This window comes from Triticum aestivum, chromosome 3D, assembly GCF_018294505.1.
Source record: "Triticum aestivum cultivar Chinese Spring chromosome 3D, IWGSC CS RefSeq v2.1, whole genome shotgun sequence".
Classification (NCBI taxonomy): domain Eukaryota; kingdom Viridiplantae; phylum Streptophyta; class Magnoliopsida; order Poales; family Poaceae; genus Triticum; species Triticum aestivum.
Window position 1 is genome coordinate 600,977,511 of NC_057802.1, and position 19,160 is coordinate 600,996,670.

Genomic DNA, 19,160 nt, shown 5'->3' on the forward strand with positions numbered 1-19,160 from the left:
GCTAAGCTAATGGACGGGTCTTGTCCATCACATCATTCTCCTAATGATGTGATCTCGTTCATCAAATCACAACACATGTCTATGGTTACGAAACTTAACCATCTTTGATTGACGAGCTAGTCTAGTAGAGGCTTACTAGGGACACGGTGTTTTTGTCTATGTATCCACACATGTATCAAGTTTCGGGTTAATACATTCTAGCATGAGTAATAAACATTTATCATGATATAAGAAAATATAAAATAACAACTTTATTATTGCCTCTAGGTCATATTTTCTTCACTTACATATAGCTAAAGTGCATAAAAATTATATTTGCATCTAATACCGACCATGTTATCCCCCTCGTATTCTTTTCATAAACACACTAACTCCGCGCACACATGAAAACATCCATCCACGCCCATCGACAAAACAAAACGCACATGCATAGACACACACTCACACGCATAGACACACACGGACAATAGACTTGCGCACACAAATGTTACACATCTTCTTGCTCAATTGATCAAGCCTTGTATATGGATGCACCAACCCAAAAGTATCAACCAATGTTTTCGCCGGACAATAAACGTTTAGTGGAAAAAAATAACTGAGCCTAACTTTATTTTCAGGCGACTATGCAATAGCTAAAGCGTCAATAAATTCTACCTGTTATAACTACCCAAATCTACATGAAGGTCTTAATTGTTCGAGCTAAGTGTCAGTGGAAGAAACTTACATAGAATATATATGAAATTATCAGCTGTGTTGTGCAAAATGCAAGGGACCATAATACGATAATCATTTAGAATCAAAGAGCTTTATTGAAAAAATTAGCATAATTTTTGACAGGTAGGGGATGTCCAGCTAGGTGTGGGGATTTTTTCGTGCTTTCCGCTCTATGTTTGACATCCGCAACATCTTAAGCAGGATTGAGGTTTGTTGCACGTGAATTAGGTAGTTATGGTAGAGTTCACCATCAGCTTTTTTGGATAGGCTTCCCCGCGTGTGTGTGTGGTGCTGCACATGTGTTTAAACTATTGTTGTCGCAATGTATAAAGCTCTTTCCTCTCTATGTTTGACGATCCACAACATCTCAAGCAGGTTTGAGGTTTGTTGCGCGTTAATTAGGTAGCTATATGGTAGAAATCACCATACGCTAACTTTTGGATGAGGCTGCCCCGCGTGTGTGTGTGCCGCTGCACATGTGTTGACAGAAATTACAACATTGTCGTGTCAATATATAAAGGTCCCCCCCCCCCCCCCCCCACCACACACACACACACATAAAAAATGAATAAAAAAATAAAGTATGATATTTTTTCCATGAGCCACAACTTTTCATATTTCCAAACCCAAAGGTAATACTTATATAATTTACAACCCATGCAAGATTCTGAATATCTTTAGTTTCAAAATATTTTTTGGTGTGATTTTGTCCTTCAATAGTAAACCGGCATGGGTTAAGTAGACGACTAAATGGACCACGTCGACTATTCACAGGGGCTTGTCATGTTTGTATTGGCATCCTTGACATTCTTGAGGTGCACCGGGCTCTCTCCATCCTAGAGGCACACCTCACGGCCCTCATTATTGTCGCGGTTCACACAACTATTATGATGTAGATGTAAATATAACTATTATGATGTAGATGTAAATATAACTAACTTTTGCATCTCTGAGGCCCCAAAACCCATCTCCAACAGATGATGTAGATGAAAAAAATACATCTCTATCTCCCGGAGATGCAAAATACAACACCTTGAGATGCAAATTAGCATCTCCACCTGCAGAAGATGTAAAACGGCAGGTCGCGCGCCAACTGCAAACTGCCGTTTAACATTTGCATCTCCGAGGCCCCAAAACCCACCTCCAACTTGTAGGTCGCGTTGATCTAGGATCACCATGCCCCTCACCCCCTAAACTCCACATGTATGCCGTGGCGAAGGTCGGCTCACATGCACTGCATCGACCCGCACGCGAGGGCTCCTCCGCTCCTCCAGTTGATCAAGCCCACGCATCGACTTGCCTTCATCCCATCCCGCACCTCCGGTTGATCCAGTCGAGGCATTGAGCGACGTAGACCGGCCATCGGGACTGGATTGATTGGATGTTGTTACTCCACTACGTCAGGAATCGGGACTGGATGGATGGACACGGTCGCTCCTCTCTGTATGCCTCGCATCTAGTGGATCCCCTTTAGCGAAGCCCAGCTCCGCTGGAATGGGCAGGCAGCTGGCCGACGGCCTAGTGCACCAGAGGCCTTCGTTTCGGCCTCTGGAGCAATAGCTCACAGGACAGCTGGGCCATGTTTCACACAGGATCTAACAGCCAGGAATGTCTAGATCGTGTAAACAAACGGCCGAAAATGCAAATTATTGAGAGATCTCGGTTTACACTCAGTTTTACTATCTTTAATAGAAGATTTCGTAATTGTGTTAAGATTGTATTAGGTCCAATTTAATATCACAAAATGTAGCCTCAGACTAACAAGATTTTAAAAAAAATTAGGGGGTTAGATATAAAGGAATGATGGGGTACAAACGTGCGTGCGACGGTGCTTGCGCCGATCGATCGGCCAAGTGGCCTGCGCACGGTCATGTGCAAGATGCATTCAGCTATGCAGCTGACAACATGGGCATGCATGTGGATGATCGAAGCGTGGGCCTGCGCCCCGTGGTAACATGGTTTCTTTTTTATACATAGTACATACGCAAACGCTCATACATACGCGCATACAATCATCTCTATGAACGAACACATGCACATCCTACCGTCATGAGCACCTTCGAGAGACTGAGCCGACATGCCATCTTGAGATATACGAAGTCACCATAGGCTCCTCTTCGTGGACTGGAACGTCTTCTTCCACTGAAAGCGCAACGCCGAAAATATATTGAAAATAAATCCAGGATTAATGCGAGAACTGTGCATTTTATCTTGAGAAAGAGTGATCGATTCAGTAGTAATCTAATCGAAACTCTAGATATAAATGGCGTCTTGTATCTTAATCAATTGTCCTTTTTCGAACTGTTGTATGTATCTTATTATTCTCGAGAAAGAGGGGTTAGTTGGTAACAACCCAATCGGATCGGTATCAGATTTAAAACGGAAACACATCCCTAATACTAAGCACATGTACCATGAAAAAAGATGGACGCCGATAACTGCCACATGTGTGGGCGTTAAGGGATCTGACCACACATTAGGCAGTTGCCATGATTTCAAAACTTTAGGAGTTGCCACCTACTAACACTAGGCAGTTGCCCATGTAGCACTACAAAAAAAGGCATGGCAAAAAAACATGTTCGGGTAAAAGAGAGAGTTGCCATGTGCTCACAAGCACGCTAGGGCAGTTGCCATGTAAAAAAAAAGTTGCCATCTGCTTACGTGCACGCTAGGGCAGTTTGCCATGTACCATACAAAACATATGGCAACTGACATGTTCAGATAAACAAAAAGAGAGAGTTGACATCTGCTTGCAATCACACTAGGGCAGTTGCCAGGTACACTGCAAAACGCATGCCAACTGGCAGCTTAGGTGTGGGAGAGGAGGCGGGCGTGTGGGCGAGATGGCAAACGCCCACACACCAGCCCTTGTACGTGACTGAAAACTGGTGTGTGGGCGAACTGCTAAACGCCCACACTCCGGCCCCTCCGTGTGGTAAAACAGATGTGTGGGCGACCTCTCTCACACGCCACACACGCGAGTTGTTCTACGTGGCATACAAAATTAGCTAATTCGTGCCAAGATTCGTGCAGAAGTTACTGGACGGTGATGGAGGCGTGTGGGTGAGTTGACTAATGCCCATACGTGTGGACGTTACACTTTTCGAAAAAGATATATAGATGGAGATAATCACGTCGCGCGTGGGGAAATAAAAATCTCTTTAGCTGTGCGTAGGTCGTAGGTATGCGATGGAGACTCGTGGCAGAGCAACGCATTTCTGTGTATGTCGTAGGTACGTCGTAAGTTTGCAGCAATGTTATATACACAACACATGCAGTTTTTCTGTGTACATTTTTTGAATAAAATTATTGTGTGCGAATAGCAAAGAGAAGTCACATCACCATTTGGATGGGCTCCACCACGTGACAGCATGCAACATCCACGACATGACCTGATGCACATGGAGCAGTGCAGGTGGACCAGCGTACCGAAACTAAAGAGGAAGAGACGACCTATGCAGACAATCAGACGGATTAAAATAGCTGAATCGGACGCGCGCGCTGCGACCGGCCGAATTTTCGGCCGGTGCGCCGGCGCCTAGCAGTCGGCTTTTTCGAACTGTTGTATGTATCTTATTATTCTCGAGAAAGAGGGGTTAGTTGGTAACAACCCAATCTGATCAGTATCAGATTTAAAACGGAAACACATCCCTAATACTCAGCACATGTACCATGAAAAACGATATATAGATTTAGATACTCGCGTCGCGCGTGAGGAAATAAAAATCACTTTAGCTGTGCGTACGTAGGTATGCGATGGAGACTCGTGGCAGACGAAAGCGCGCCGCCGCCCCTAGGGACCGGCTGAGCAGCTCCGGTCCCGTCAGGCGGTGCAGACGAGCGCCCTGTCTCGGCGGTTGCGCCACCTCTGGCGCGCCGTCCCATGCATCAACATCGACAGCGACGACTTCCCCATCCAGATCGTTGAGCATTCGGAGCCGGAGTCCTCAGAGCAAGATGATGACCGGAACTCAGAGGCCGATTGGTGCGTCCGAGATTAACGTTTGTTTGAGGCAGAGGAAGACGCGCTGGCCAAGCTGGCGGATTTCGCTGACAATCTCATGTTCCACCATTGTCTCTCTGGCGAGGCCTTGGACACCCTGCGGCTGCGCATCCACCGTCAAGATGACGGACGTCGGCACGGCAGCAACGACAAGGATATGATCAGCAGGTGGATTCGCCGCGGCCTGAGGCTGTCACCGGCGGCCATCGACATCACCATCGACGGTGTCCCGATGAGGCAACCCTCCTATTTCTCCAACGCGGGCGCCTGCTTTCGGCGCCTCGCCAAGCTCCGCATCGACAACGTTCTCCTCAGCCGAAACATCGAGCATCTCTTCGGCACCGACAGCCTCCCCGCACTGCGAGACCTGGAGATCAGGAACAGCGGCCTCGGGTACATCGTGTCCGACACGCTCAGGAACCTCACCGTCGTCTACGACTCCCCAGTGATTGCACACAGATGCGACGTGTTTGGCCACATCGCCGCTCCTGGCCTGGTGTCGCTGCGGCTCGAGTTCCCGCTCGCCCGTCTCGCCAACTTGGACATCACCATAGGGGAGCTACCTTGTCTTGCCAAAGCATCCATCCGCCTACTCGACGAGACTCCTCAGCCTTTGTACTGGGACAGCCACGACAAAGACAAACCAGACACTACACGTCTGGTGATCACCAATCTATGCGACCTCCTCGGCTCTCTATGCAATGTCACCAGCTTGCACCTCTCTGGTTTCCAGGAAATGGCACGTACGCATGCGGTGCTTCTGCAGGCCGTGCTGGATGAACCCTGCTGCGTGTTCCCCGACCTCAAAAGCTTGGTCCTGGACGACTGTAACCTTGGCGACGGACTGCAAACTCTCTGGCGTTTTCTACACAAGACTCCTGCCCTCGAGCGGCTTGCTCTCAAAAGTTGCAAGGTATGGTAGCTCCTTCAAATTGCTCATGACACACGAAATAATAATACACAGTTGCGAGATTCAAAATAGGATTATCTGTCAAGTGTCAGCAGTGCTATTTTTCACGTCTTTTTCTGAAAGAGGGTTTGTTGAACCATGATCCCAACTGGTTCCTGCGTATTAACACGCACAACATATGCAGAATAAGTGGGATGACAGTTAAGTGCACACAAATTCAAAGTTTATCCAAAATTACATTTTAAGGGAAAATTTAGTTTTTTTTTCAACCGGAGCATAAAATCAACCATTTCGCATGGACTTTTGCACGCATATAAAAGGCACGAACATGTATGGTGTCAAAAAAAAATCATAATCTTTTGAATTTTAAATGACCTTTCATGGATATTTAATTAGGTATGCTAGCTAGGTGGACTTAGAAATAGTACAGTGGTTCGGCAAATGATATTTTTTTTCAATGAAATATCCAAATATGATACCCCATTCATTTTTATTTACTCCGCATATTAGTTTTGACTGAATTCAAATTTATAAAGTTTAACCAAGCTGATCAAAAAATATGAACATTAACAATAAACAAATCTATATGATGTGAAATAAATAAAAACAGAGATAGTTACTTTGTTTTATATTGAATTAATTCAGAGTTAATATGTTTGCTAACTAGTTTCATCGGTGTGCGCATGCAGTGGCAAGATGTTCCATATGCTCGGGAGAGTGATGAAGAGCAAGATTTGGAGACCGCGACAATGGCAATGAACCTCAAGTTGGTGCAAATCCTTCATGGAAATAACAAGCTGAGGTCCAAGATAAAACGGAAGCTACCGCAGGCTACAATCACCAAATGAAGATAGAGAAAGTGGACTTGGTCTGTGTTTTTTTAAAATGTCATCGGGACCTAGCTGTTAATCAAATGAACCTTCCTGGACACCATGACGGATTGCATACTTGAATATCATACACACACACGCACGCTTCTGGCTTGGTGTGTGGCTCCCTTCCCTTTAATGAACTCATGATAACAATCTCTTTTCTTTCGAAACAACAATTAGAGCTAATATCACCAGGAGTCATAGAACTTGCGCTTGATGTTTAATTTGGTGCTAAAACTTTAAAAATACAGATTTCTGATCATTTAAGGTGCTAAAGTGTGACACATAATTATAAACGACGTTGAACAGATATATATAATCAGTATGTTACATCATAATGGTAATTAGACTAGCAAGCTTGTCACTTTAGCATTCATGTGTGCTTCATAATGATCATAAGGGATTAAGTACACATTTACATGATAAAAGGAGTCATTTTTCATTCATTTCTTGTAGATAAGACTTGTTGCATCTTAATTAGAGAACTGCCATTAGTGTGTGCTTTTCATACATTTGTTTGCATCCGAGAAGTCCAATGGAAAGAGTATTTCATTTTTAACTAAGTGTTTCATTCTCCCCCTCAAAATGTGGCCCAAACGACAATGCCACAATTTTGAAGAATTAGTAACTCCTTTCCGTTTCTTCTCAACAATAAATTCGTCACTCACATGCGTAACTAAATCATTATTAAGAGATAACATGTATGATTTGCCTCATCTAACACCAATGCCAAAAACCTTATTACATTTGTTTAAAAAATAAACTATCTATTGCCAAACTTGTCCTCATACATGCCATCGTCTAAACAAGAAACGAAAAACAAATTCCTACATAAGGTAGGCACTTAAATAACATTATTTAATATAGGGTGTGGCCAATGTGTATCTCCAACGTGAGAGATCCCACAACTTCAACATCGGCTTCAACTCCGTTCGCTACTTTAAGCTTTCTTGTTCTTCCTCTTATAATTTGGATCGTATCGAATCCCTGCACAGAGTTAGCAACGTTAGTGATTGCACCTGAATCAATCCACCATGACTTTAGAAAAATTTACATAAAGAGATTCATCTACCGAAGTTATTTCATTTGTCCCTCTTCTGTTCATCCATTTACATAAAGAGATTCATCACCATAAATTAACGAATAAAGAGTGGTACTATATTGAGGATAGGTTTGAAAAGAAGCTGAGCTATTAGAGGTAAGATGGTGCCAAGTGAACTCGGTGCTTATGAGTCTAGTTATGTTCATGCTTTCATTCTTCGAAGTACCTATAGGGTCCGGAAAAGATTGGATTTCTATAGATCACGTTTTTTTTGGTTGAGTGATGAGTATAGGACAAAGTATAGATTAGTAAGGTGGGATATTTTGTGTCGGCCAAAAGACCATGGTTGTTTGGGCATAGGGAATTGGAAGTTAAAAATAAATGTCTGCTCATTAAATAATGGCTATATCGTTTATCATCTAAGAAGGATGGATTGTGGATACAGTAATCGTGTGCGTGCATATATACACTATTTTTTAATTCTTCCGAATAATATGCACTGCCGCACGAACCGGCATGGACTGCAAAAGAAGCCGAAGTCAGTCAATTGTGGCAAGTTGCCGCCAGGTTCTTGGTGCAAGCAGCTACACGACCCACCGAAACCAACCCAGTGGTCAAGGAGAACGATGGGTGTGCATGGCGGGCCGTTCCGTGGATTTCTCCATGACTTGTGCCGCTAGAGTCTGCAGAGTCCGGTGGCAGTTCACATCAGTACATTTCATATAGTTTTGGCCTGTTCAGCTTCGTCTGAGCCGTCAACACATGCCCTTGGACATGCACACCAGCACACTGGGGAAAATATCCCGTAATTTGGTACCCTGCTCCTGGTCCTCATGCTGCGCTGGATTTCCGTATAAGTACATACGCCACTGGCATTGCTCCCAAGCACAGCGAAAACACAAGCCTCCTTCCAACAACAATGGCTCACCTCAAGAACTTGGCCGTGTTGGTGTGCGTGATACTGGCCTCGCTCGCGTTCGCTGTGCAGGCCGTGCTGGCCGCCAGAGGCCTCGCCCCAGCCACCGGTACGTACAGTCAGCTCTCAGTCCCAATATCTACTTGCTTTTCAGAAATTTCCCTGGTTTTTTTAGTGTAGGAAATTATTGTGACTCGGTCTGACAAGATGTCGTGCGTGCGTGCGTGCATGGGCGCGAACGCCATTGCAGGTGTTTTTAGCAGCATGTACACGGGTAATGCGCCTGTTAAACCCCATTGTGACAACGATGATGATTACTGTTTGAGTGGCAAACCTGCACACTAGACTACGAGAAGACAGGCCGCCCGGGAACCTGAATGAGTTAGCTACTGAACACTCGTTGTTGATATAAGCATAATCATAAGTGATTATCTATCGTTGTGTTTCTCTTTTCGAATAAACGCCACGGAGCAGCATGTCTGCTTGTGGCGCGTGATTATCTACAATAGCAGGAGAAGAAAGGACGTGCCGTGTTTACGCGGCATAAATCTCTTTGTCCGTATGTTACATGTTGTCCCTTGTAAGAATTAATATGTGCTTAAAGTGTCCGCGTGAGTTTTGATCTGGTTTGCTTGATGTCTCTCCCATGCACACTAATTTACTTTTCCAAGAAAATACTACTAAATCTCATTAAGGAAGTGAAGATTCCTAACACAATGCTTGTATTACCGAAAAAAGGATTTATTCTCGTGTCCGTTGAAACTTTTTTCGCAAACATTTGCGGTGAATAGGTCATTCTAGGACTAACTTTTTACAACAAGGTTATTATGTACATTATTTTGATGTAGCTCAAATAGTACTACAAGTATCATATATACCGCAAACCCTAAACCGGTACTAGCAATCAGTACTGGGCGCTGATTGTTGTATATGGGGCGGCGTAGCCTGAGTTCAAACCCGATTTTCTTGCAGAATTAGTGTGTATCTGTGGAAATCATGGGTTACCCATCTTGTTAGGATGGAATTTCAACATCGTTCGTAGCAAGGTAGAAATATAATAATGATAATTTTGATGGTCGATGGTCCTTCATATTCAATGCTATAATCGAAAGTCTCTACTTGAGGGAGATAGCTCTCAAGGGTCGACAATATACATGGGCTAATAACCTTGAGAATTCAACTTATGAGAACTTAGATCGAATTCTAACTAGTGTGGAATGGGAACAGAAAGTTCCACTTATGACAGTGCGAGTGTTGCAAAGAGGATTTTCGGCTCATACAGTGCTTCTTGTTGACTCCGGTGAGGAGGATCATGTGGGCAAGAAGAGTGTCGTCTCTTGCGGACTATCGTGGTTTGGAAGAGAGGATTTTCTAGATATGGTGGCCAAATAATGGGGTAAAGAATCTAGAGGAGAGACTAATGTAGAACATGGAAGTTTAAGATTAGGCATCTTAGACAATTTTGTGGGGTTGGACTAAGAATGCAAGTGCGATATATAAAGTGGAAAAAGAAATATTACTGCACCTCATTGATGAGCTGGATATTGAAGCTGAGACGAATCTTCTCGATATGGCTGATAGCACGGCCAAGTGAGAGGCTGAAGAGAGTCTCGCTGAGCTTCTTAGGGATGAAGTGATTAAATAGGCACAAAGGGCAAAGGTTATTGGGGTCAGAAAAGGTGAGAGTAACCCTCAGTTTTTCCACCTTATTGTGAATCGAAAGCATAGGAAAAGGAGGATTGTCCAAATTTAACAAAATGAAGGTGCAATTGTATGTCACGAGAACCTTAAATGACACATATCCAATTATTATAAGAAACTTTTTGGTGCCCTGGTGGATAATTGTTGGGAATCGTAGCATAATTTTAAAATTTTTCCTACGCTCACCAAGATGCATCTATGGAGTATACTAGCAACGAGGGGAAAGGAGTGCATCTACATACCCTTGTAGATCGCGAGCGGAAGCGTTCCAATGAACGTGGATGACGGAGTCGTACTCGCCGTGATTCAAATCACTGATGACCGAGTGCCGAACGGACGGCACCTCCGTGTTCAACACACGTACGGTGCAGCGACGTCTCCTCCTTCTTGATCCAGCAAGGGGGAAGGAGAGGTTGATGGAGATCCAGCAGCACGACGGCGTGGTGGTGGATGTAGCGGGTCTCGGCAGGGCTTCGCCGAGCTTCTGCGAGAGGGAGAGGTGTAGCAGGGGGAGGGAGGCGCCCAAGGCTGTAATACTACTGCCCTCCCTCCCCCCCTTTATATAGGCCCCCCGGGAGGGGGGGCGCCGGCCAAGCCCCATCTAGATGGGGGGGGGCGGCGGCCAAGGGGTGCCTTGCCCCCCAAGGCAAGTGGGGCGCCCCCCACCATAGGGTTTCCAACCCTAGCCGCAGGGGGAAGGCCCATGGGGGGGCGCCCAGCCCACTAGGGGCTGGTTCCCTTCCCACTTCAGCCCACGGGGCCCTCCGGGATAGGTGGCCCCACCCGGTGGACCCCCGGGACCCTTCCGGTGGTCCCGGTACAATACCGGTAACCCCCGAAACTTTCCCGGTGGCCGAAACTTGACTACCTATATATAATTCTTCACCTCCGGACCATTCCGGAACTCCTCGTGACGTCCGGGATCTCATCCGGGACTCCGAACAACTTTCGGGTTTCCGCATGCACATATCTCTACAACCCTAGCGTCACCGAACCTTAAGTGTGTAGACCCTACGGGTTCGGGAGACATGCAGACATGACCGAGACGCCTCTCCGGTCAATAACCAACAGCGGGATCTGGATACCCATGTTGGCTCCCACATGTTCCACGATGATCTCATCGGATGAACCACGATGTCGAGGATTCAATCAATCCGTATACAATTCCCTTTGTCAATCGGTATGTTACTTGCCCGAGATTAGATCGTCGGTATCCCAATACCTTGTTCAATCTCATTACCGGCAAGTCTCTTTACTCGTACCGCAATGCATGATCCCGTGACTAACGCCTTAGTCACATTGAGCTCATTATGATGATGCATTACCGAGTGGGCCCAGAGATACCTCTCCGTCACACGGAGTGACAAATCGCAGTCTCGATCCGTGCCAACCCAACAGACACTTTCGGAGATACCCGTAGTGCACCTTTATAGTCACCCAGTTACGTTGTGACGTTTGGCACACCCAAAGCACTCCTACGGTATCCGGGAGTTGCACGATCTCATGGTCTAAGGAAAAGATACTTGACATTGGAAAAGCTCTAGCAAACGAAAGTACACGATCTTTTATGCTATGCTTAGGATTGGGTCTTGTCCATCACATCATTCTCCTAATGATGTGATCCCGTTATCAATGACATCCAATGTCCATAGTCAGGAAACCATGACTATCTGTTGAACAACGAGCTAGTCAACTAGAGGCTTACTAGGGACACGTTATGGTCTATGTATTCACACATGTATTACGATTTCCGGACAATACAATTATAGCATGAACAATAGACAATTACCATGAACAAAGAAATATAATAATAACCATTTATTATTGCCTCTAGGGCATATTTCCAACAATAATTTTGTTTCTTCCGATGGGAACCTCGTGAGAGACATTCTGCAGTTATGTTCGGAAGAGAATGAGGTGCTCGATCAGTACCCCTTTTACCATAAAGGAGGTACGTGAGGCCGTTCTGCAGATGAAGAATAATAAGGCACATAGGCCGGGTGGATTCCCTGCGGAATTCCACCGGCGATGCTAGGGTAGTATTAAGGACAACTTGATGCCTATGTTTCATGACGTATTTAAAGGTGACCTCCAGCTGTTCAAGCTTCAGTTTGGGATGATTTCTCAAATGCCTAAGAAAGAAAAGGTTGTTAGAATTGAACAATTCAGACCCATTTGCCTTCTTAATTTTAGCTTCAAGATTTTTCTGAAAGAAGATATGAATTGTTTTGCATGAAACTTTATATGCAATTCACTCGAAGAAACCCGACGGAGATATATTCAAAGTGGATTTTAAGAAAGCTTACGATAAGGTAAAGTTTTGTGTATAAATGGTTTCGACCCTGCTTGGAGGAAGCAGGTTATGACCTATGTACAAGGAGGTAGCATTGGGTTAAGGTCAATGACGACATGGGTCACTTCTTCCAGAATCAGAACGATTGTGTCAGAGGAATCCGTTGTCCCCTATTCTATTTAATATTGTCGCAGATAGGTTGGCAATATTCATTGATAGAGCTGAAAAGAATGGCTGGGTAGGAAGGTTAATCCCACATCTCATGGATGAGGGAGTTTTGACCCTACATTATGCTGATGCTACCATTATTTTTACGGAACACGATATGGAAATGGCGATAAATATGAAGGTAGGCTTGTGTCTATTTGAGCAATTATCATGTCTCAAAATCAATTTCCACAAAAGGGAGCTATTCTGTTTTGGACGTGCCAAACAGGAAGAGAATAACTCTAGACAGTTGTTCGGTTGTTAGATTGGGTCGTTCTCGTTCAGTTATCTTGGGATAACATCTTATCATCGTAAATTAACGAACAAAGAGTGGAAATGTATCGAGCATAGGTTCAAAAAGAAGCAGAGCTATTAGAAAGCCAAACTTCTGTCCTACGGAGGTAGGCTGGTCCTCGTGAACTTGGTGCTTAAGAGTCTACCTATGTCTATGCTTTTTATACTTCGAAGTATCCATATGAGTCCGGAAAATATTGGATTTATATAGATTTCAGTTTGTTTGGTAGGGTAATGAGTATAAGACAAAGTATATATTAGCACGCTTGGATATTTTATGTAAGCCAAGAAAGTCAAGAAGGTTTCGGCATCAAAAATTTGGAGCTTAAAAATAAATGTTTGCTCATTAAGTAGCTATATCGTTTGTCATCCGAGGAGGCTGAAGTGTGGATACAGTTATTGCGTAACAAGTACCTACATTCCAAGACCTTGTCTCAAGCATCGGCTCAAGGCGTAGGGCTATGTCCTAGCTATTCTTGCTAACAGTATAGGAAATTTAGACCGAGCGTAATGCTCGTGTCCTCCGTGGTACCTCTTCCATGACTATCATGGTTTTCGCAAAAATCAAGCACGAGGCTTCCTTTTAAGTTTTGCCCGGCGTGAAACACTTGGGATCCTTCATACCGCAAGAGTCGTCCTGTTTTTATGCAACGCGTGACTTTATTTCTCTGTAAAACTCCTTATGGCTAGCACTTTGTTTTTATTTTTCGATAAACTACCAAGGATCAAATATACACCTTTTTCATTCGTGCGAATAATACGCATTGCCGCACGAACCGACGTGGAGTACAAATGAAGCTAAAGTCAGTCAAATGTGGCGAGTTGCCCGGAGGTTCTCGGCGCAAAAAAGATCAATGGCTCCCACATCATCCCGTAACATCCCTCTCTACGTAAGATTACGTGGGTGTAGCAAAGCTCATCTTGGTGCAAGCAGCTACACGACCGACCGAAACCAACCCGGTGGTCAAGGAGAACAATGGGTGTGCATGGTGGGCCAAACCGTGGAATTCTCCATGACTTCTGTCGCTAGAGTCTGCAGAATCAGGTGGCAGGTCACACCAGTACGGTGCATTTCATACTCCCTCCATTCCATAATGTAGTGCCTATAGATTTTTGTGAAAATCAAACTTTGCTAACTTTGACCAAGTGTATAGAGAAAACTGTCTACATCTACAATACCAGACATGTACATTCTGAAAATATAACTCATGATGTATCCAATGATGTCTATTTGGTATTCTAAATGTACCTTTTTTCTCTATAAATATGGTCAAAGTTTTTAATGTATGACTTTTATAAAAATCTATAGATACTACATTATGGAACGGAGGGAGTATCGTTTTGGCCTGTAGCTTTGTCTGACCCGTCAACGCATACCTGCACACAGCACACTGAGGAAAATATCCAGTGATTTGGAACCCTGCTTCTGGTCCTCATGGTGCGCTGGATCTTCTTATAAGTACGCCATTGGCATTGCTTCCAAGCACAGCGAAAACACAAGCACGTCCTTCCTTCAAAAATGGCCCTCGTCAAGAACGTGGTCTCGTTCCTGTGCGTGATCGTGGGGTCGCTCGCGTTCGCCGTGCAGGCCGTGCTCGCCGCCAGAGGCCTCGCCCCAGCCACCGGTACCTATAGTCAGCTCTCAGTCCCAATACTTTCCTGGTTTTTTCAGCGTAGGAAATTTTTGTAACCCGGTCTGACGAGATGTCCTGTGTGCGTGCGTGGGCTCGAACGCCATTGCAGGTGCTTTAAGCAGCAAGAATTACACGGTTGAACCGCCTAATCCCCCTTGTGTAATAGGTGTTACTTACTGTTCGAGCGGCCCACCCGCACATTAGTATCCGTGAAGATATAGGCGGCCTGGGAACCACACTTGGAGGCAGATTGGAGCTTGGAGATCGATACAAGTACTGTCCAAGCATGAATAAATTAGCTACTGAACACTAGTCTTTGTTGTTAAGCATAGTGATGTGAGACTATCTATCGTTGTGTTTCCCTTTTCGAATAAACACCAGACAGCGCCACGTGATTATCTATAATACCAGGAGAAGAAAAGCCACGCCGTGTTTACGCGGTACATTTCTCTTTCTCCGTGTGTTGGTGTTGTATCTCGCAACAAGTAATATGTGTTTTAAGTGTCTCCGTACGTGAGTCTGATCTGCTTTGGTCGATATCTCTCTCCGTGCACACTACTTTGGTCTTCCAATTTTAGTACACTACAACTCATGCATCCAGCAACTGGGATTTCTACCACAGAGTCTGTATTGCCGAAAAAGATTTGTTCTTTTGGAGGAACCAGCAGAAGCATTGCTTTTTCATATAGAAAAAAAAGAGAGGAGAGAAACACCATATGTACATAGACGCACACGTTTTGAAGGGAGCGTGGCCAACCCTAGTAATTTGACGGATACGAGCTTAGCGCACACCTACAGTGGGCACGTCAACCCCAAACGCCCTCTCTCTTTGCTTGATACCGTCAAAGGCTAGCATGGCCACCTCATAGTGCGTCATGCGGGAATCCGTGAAAATACGCATGTTTCTCTCCTTCCAAATATTCCACAATGTGGAGATAAGCCTCCCACTGGGATGCTTGCGTCCCTACTTCGTCTCCTTTTCGATCAACTCAACCCACCAGGCAGAGACATTTCTAGGATCTGGAAGGAAACCTGAGACTGGGGTGGGGGGGGGGGGGGGGGGTCCTCGTGTGTCTAGGGCTCTAGGCAGACACGTTGTTCCAGACGGCGACTGCAAAAGGGCAGTCCTTGCAAAGGTGGGTTGCCGTTTCCAGAGCCTGAAGGCAAAGCTGGCATGTTGGGTCATGCGGCCATCCACGAATAGCCAGCATATCAGCTATGAGGATTCTGCCGTGAAGAACGAGCAAGGCGAAGAACTTGCACTTAGGCTCAGCATGAGCGGACCAGATATTGTCGGTGTTGAACTTGGGGTGAGAACCATGGAACTGTGCCACGGACGCGGTCGCGGAAGAGTACATCCCATTGGAAGTCAGGTTCCAGATGATGGAGTCCTCCCACTAGTAGGAAAAGGGCCTTTTGTCCCGGTTTATAAGGGCCTTTAGTCCCGGTTCTAGAACCGGGACTAAAGGGTAGTTACTAAAGCCTCCCCCTTTAGTCCCGGTTCTTACACGAACCGGGACTAAAAGCCGTCCATGTGGCTGCAGCCTGGAGCTCCACCTTTAGTCCCGGTTGGTAACACCAACCGGGACTAAAGGAAATTTTATGATTTTTTTTCAAATTTTTTTGAATTTTTTTATTTTCAAATTTCTGAATTATTTTAACCTCTAATCTCTAATCACCACCCCTCATCACTGCTCAATTTAACCTCTAATCTCTAATCACCCCTCATCATTCCAAATCATCTAACTTCCCGGACGGGCACTCATCCTCTCACTACTTCAGCCTGAGCACGCTTAACTTCCGGGTTCTATTCTCCCTCGTTTCCAAGTCTACACTTGTTGTTTTCCTGACAATAGTAAGATGTCAATCCTATTAACCCTCAGGAATTTAGCTTGAGCATGAAGTCACACATTTCACTGTTTGAGTTTGAAACTATTGTTTTAAAAAACAATAATTATTTAGTAACACTAATATTTCTTGAATAAGTAGTTTGACCATAGTTTGACCAGATTTGACCAAAATTCAAAAAAACTGAAATAATTATTTAGTAACACTAATATTTCTTGAATAATTAGTTTGACCATTGTTTGACCACAGTTTGTCCAGATTTGACCAAAATTCAAAAAAACTGAAATAATTATTTAGTAACACTAATATTTCTTGAATAAGTAGTTTGACCATAGTTTGACCACAGTTTGACCAGATTTGACCAAAATTCAAAAAAACTGAAATAATTATTTAGTAACACTAATATTCTTGAATAATTAGTTTGACCATTGTTTGACCATAGTTTGACCACATTTTGACCAGATTTGAACAAAATTCAAAAAAACTGAAATAATTATTTAGTAACACTAATATTCTTGAATAATTATTTAGTAACACTAATTCTTCTTGAATAAGTAGTTTGACCATAGTTTGACCAGATTTAACAAAAATTCAAAAAAAAACTGAAATTTGAGCATAACTTTTTTTCCTTTTAGAATTTGAGGATTCTAAAAATTTGCAAACAGGCCGTAGGCGGTCAAAATCGGATGCGGATTTTCGTGCTGAACATTTTGATATATTATACGTTTTTTCTGACATCGTATGCAAAAGTTATAGCCGTTTTACATTTTCCCTACACTTTTTGCAAAACATGTCCAAATTTAAGTTTTTAAATTTTTCTAACTAGTACATGTAGTAACATAACTACATCTGGAAGGATTTTAATTTTTGAAGTTTTTATCATTTTCTTTTACTTTTTACAAAACTGAAAAGGCCATGGGGGGGGGGGGGGTAGAGTTTGAAAATGGGACCTTTAGTACCGGTTCGTGCCATGAACCGGTACTAATGCCTCAAACCCCATTAGTACCGGTTGGTCGCTCGAACCGGGACTAAAGGTCTAACCTTTAGTACCGGGTGGTGCCACGAACCGGTACTAATGGGCATCGCACCCTTTAGTCCCGGTTCGTGTCTCAAACTTGGACTAAAGGGTTCAGGTGAACCGGGACTAATGCCTTAGCCGCACGAACCGGGACCAATGCTCACATTAGTCCCGGTTCGTGACTGAACCGGGACTAATGTGAATATTGCCCTGTGACCAAAGCCCTGTTTTCTACTAGTGTCCTGGTTGGGCTAGAGGTGCACCTGGCTTATCCAAGCCCAAAGGGCCATGTAATCCCCAAGCCGAGACAGAGAGTGGATCCTTGTGAGTGCACGAATCCAGTTTTCGCCGCTCAGCTCATGGAACACCGTCCGTATCTTCCTTGACGCGATCTTGAAGAGGTCTGGAGCCAGCGACTTCAGGGGACCTCTACCAATGCAGTTGCTTTGCAAAAATAGCGCCTTGCACCCATTCCCGATGGTGATGGTGGTGCAAGCCCGAAAAAGGTCGTGAAAATACGCAAGTTTCTCTCCTTACAAATATTCGACAATGCATAGATAAGCCTCCCACTGCGACGCATGCGTCCCTGCTTCGTCTACTTTTTGATCAACTCATCCCACCAGGCAAAGACATTTCCAGGGTCCAGAATGAAACCTAAGACTGGGAGGTCATCATGTTTCTAGGCAGACACGTGGTTCCAGACGGCGACTGTGAAAGGGCAATCCTTGCAAAGGTGGATTTCTATTTCTGGAGCCTGAAGGCAAAGCAAGCAAGTCGGATCATGCGGCCATCAACGAATTGCCAGTATATCAGCCATGAGGATTCTGTCTTAAAGAACGAGCCAGGAAAAGAACTTGCACTTAGGCTCAGCATGGGCGGACCAGATCTTGTCGGCGTTGAACATGGGATGGGAACCTTGGAACTGGGCCGCGTACGCGGACGCGGAAGATTACACCCCATTGGAAGTCAAGTTCCAGGACATGGAGTCCTCCTAGTTGGGCGAGAGGTGCACCTGGCTTATCCAAGCCCAAAGGGCGACGTATTCCCCAAGTTGAGGCAGTGAGTGGAACCTTGCAAGCGTGCAAATCCAATTTTCACCGCTCAGCTCCTGGCACACCGTCCGATTCTTCCTTGACGTGATCTTGAAGACCTCCGGAGCCAGCGACTTCAGGGGACCCCTGCCACTCCAGTTGTCATGCCAGAAGAGCGCCTTGCACCCATTCCCGATGGTGATGGTGGTGCAAGCCCGGTAAAGGTCCATATGTAGCTAAAAAAGATGAGCGATGCTATACACACGACGAAATTGCAGCCGACATGCGCACGATCCCATGTGGCAGCATCAGCAGCGCTCGTACATGCAGGAGGTAGTTGGTTTTCGTGTTAGGTGATGCATGCACACTGTGTATCGTCCGCAGATCGTCCAATCATGCCGTGTGTGAAGCCATTTCGAAAAAAGATTTATTCCCGGTCAACCCTTTTAGACTTTTGTCGCAAGCATTGTAAGAATTGTTTTGTGGTGAATAGGTCATTATTGGGCCAAAAATCCATTTCTGAGCACGGGGTCAGATGCACCCGGTGAGTAGTAAATTCAGGAAAATACTAAAAATAAAAAAACGATCTTTTTACATGAAAGATGTTTCGACGAGTGACGTCCATGTCAACTTTCAGCTCGTTCTAACATCTGAGTAGCTCTCAGCAAAAAAATGGG

The 19,160-nt window shown here is 44.7% G+C and overlaps 1 long non-coding RNA gene across 1 annotated transcript; it reads left to right on the plus strand.

Moving 5' to 3' along the window:
- The first annotated feature begins 8,431 nt into the window (after positions 1-8,431).
- On the plus strand, positions 8,432-9,087 carry LOC123075811 (uncharacterized). The gene is made up of 2 exons (XR_006436207.1): positions 8,432-8,566; positions 8,708-9,087. It is a non-coding gene; the product is annotated as an uncharacterized lncRNA (long non-coding RNA).
- Positions 9,088-19,160: the final 10,073 nt, after the last annotated feature.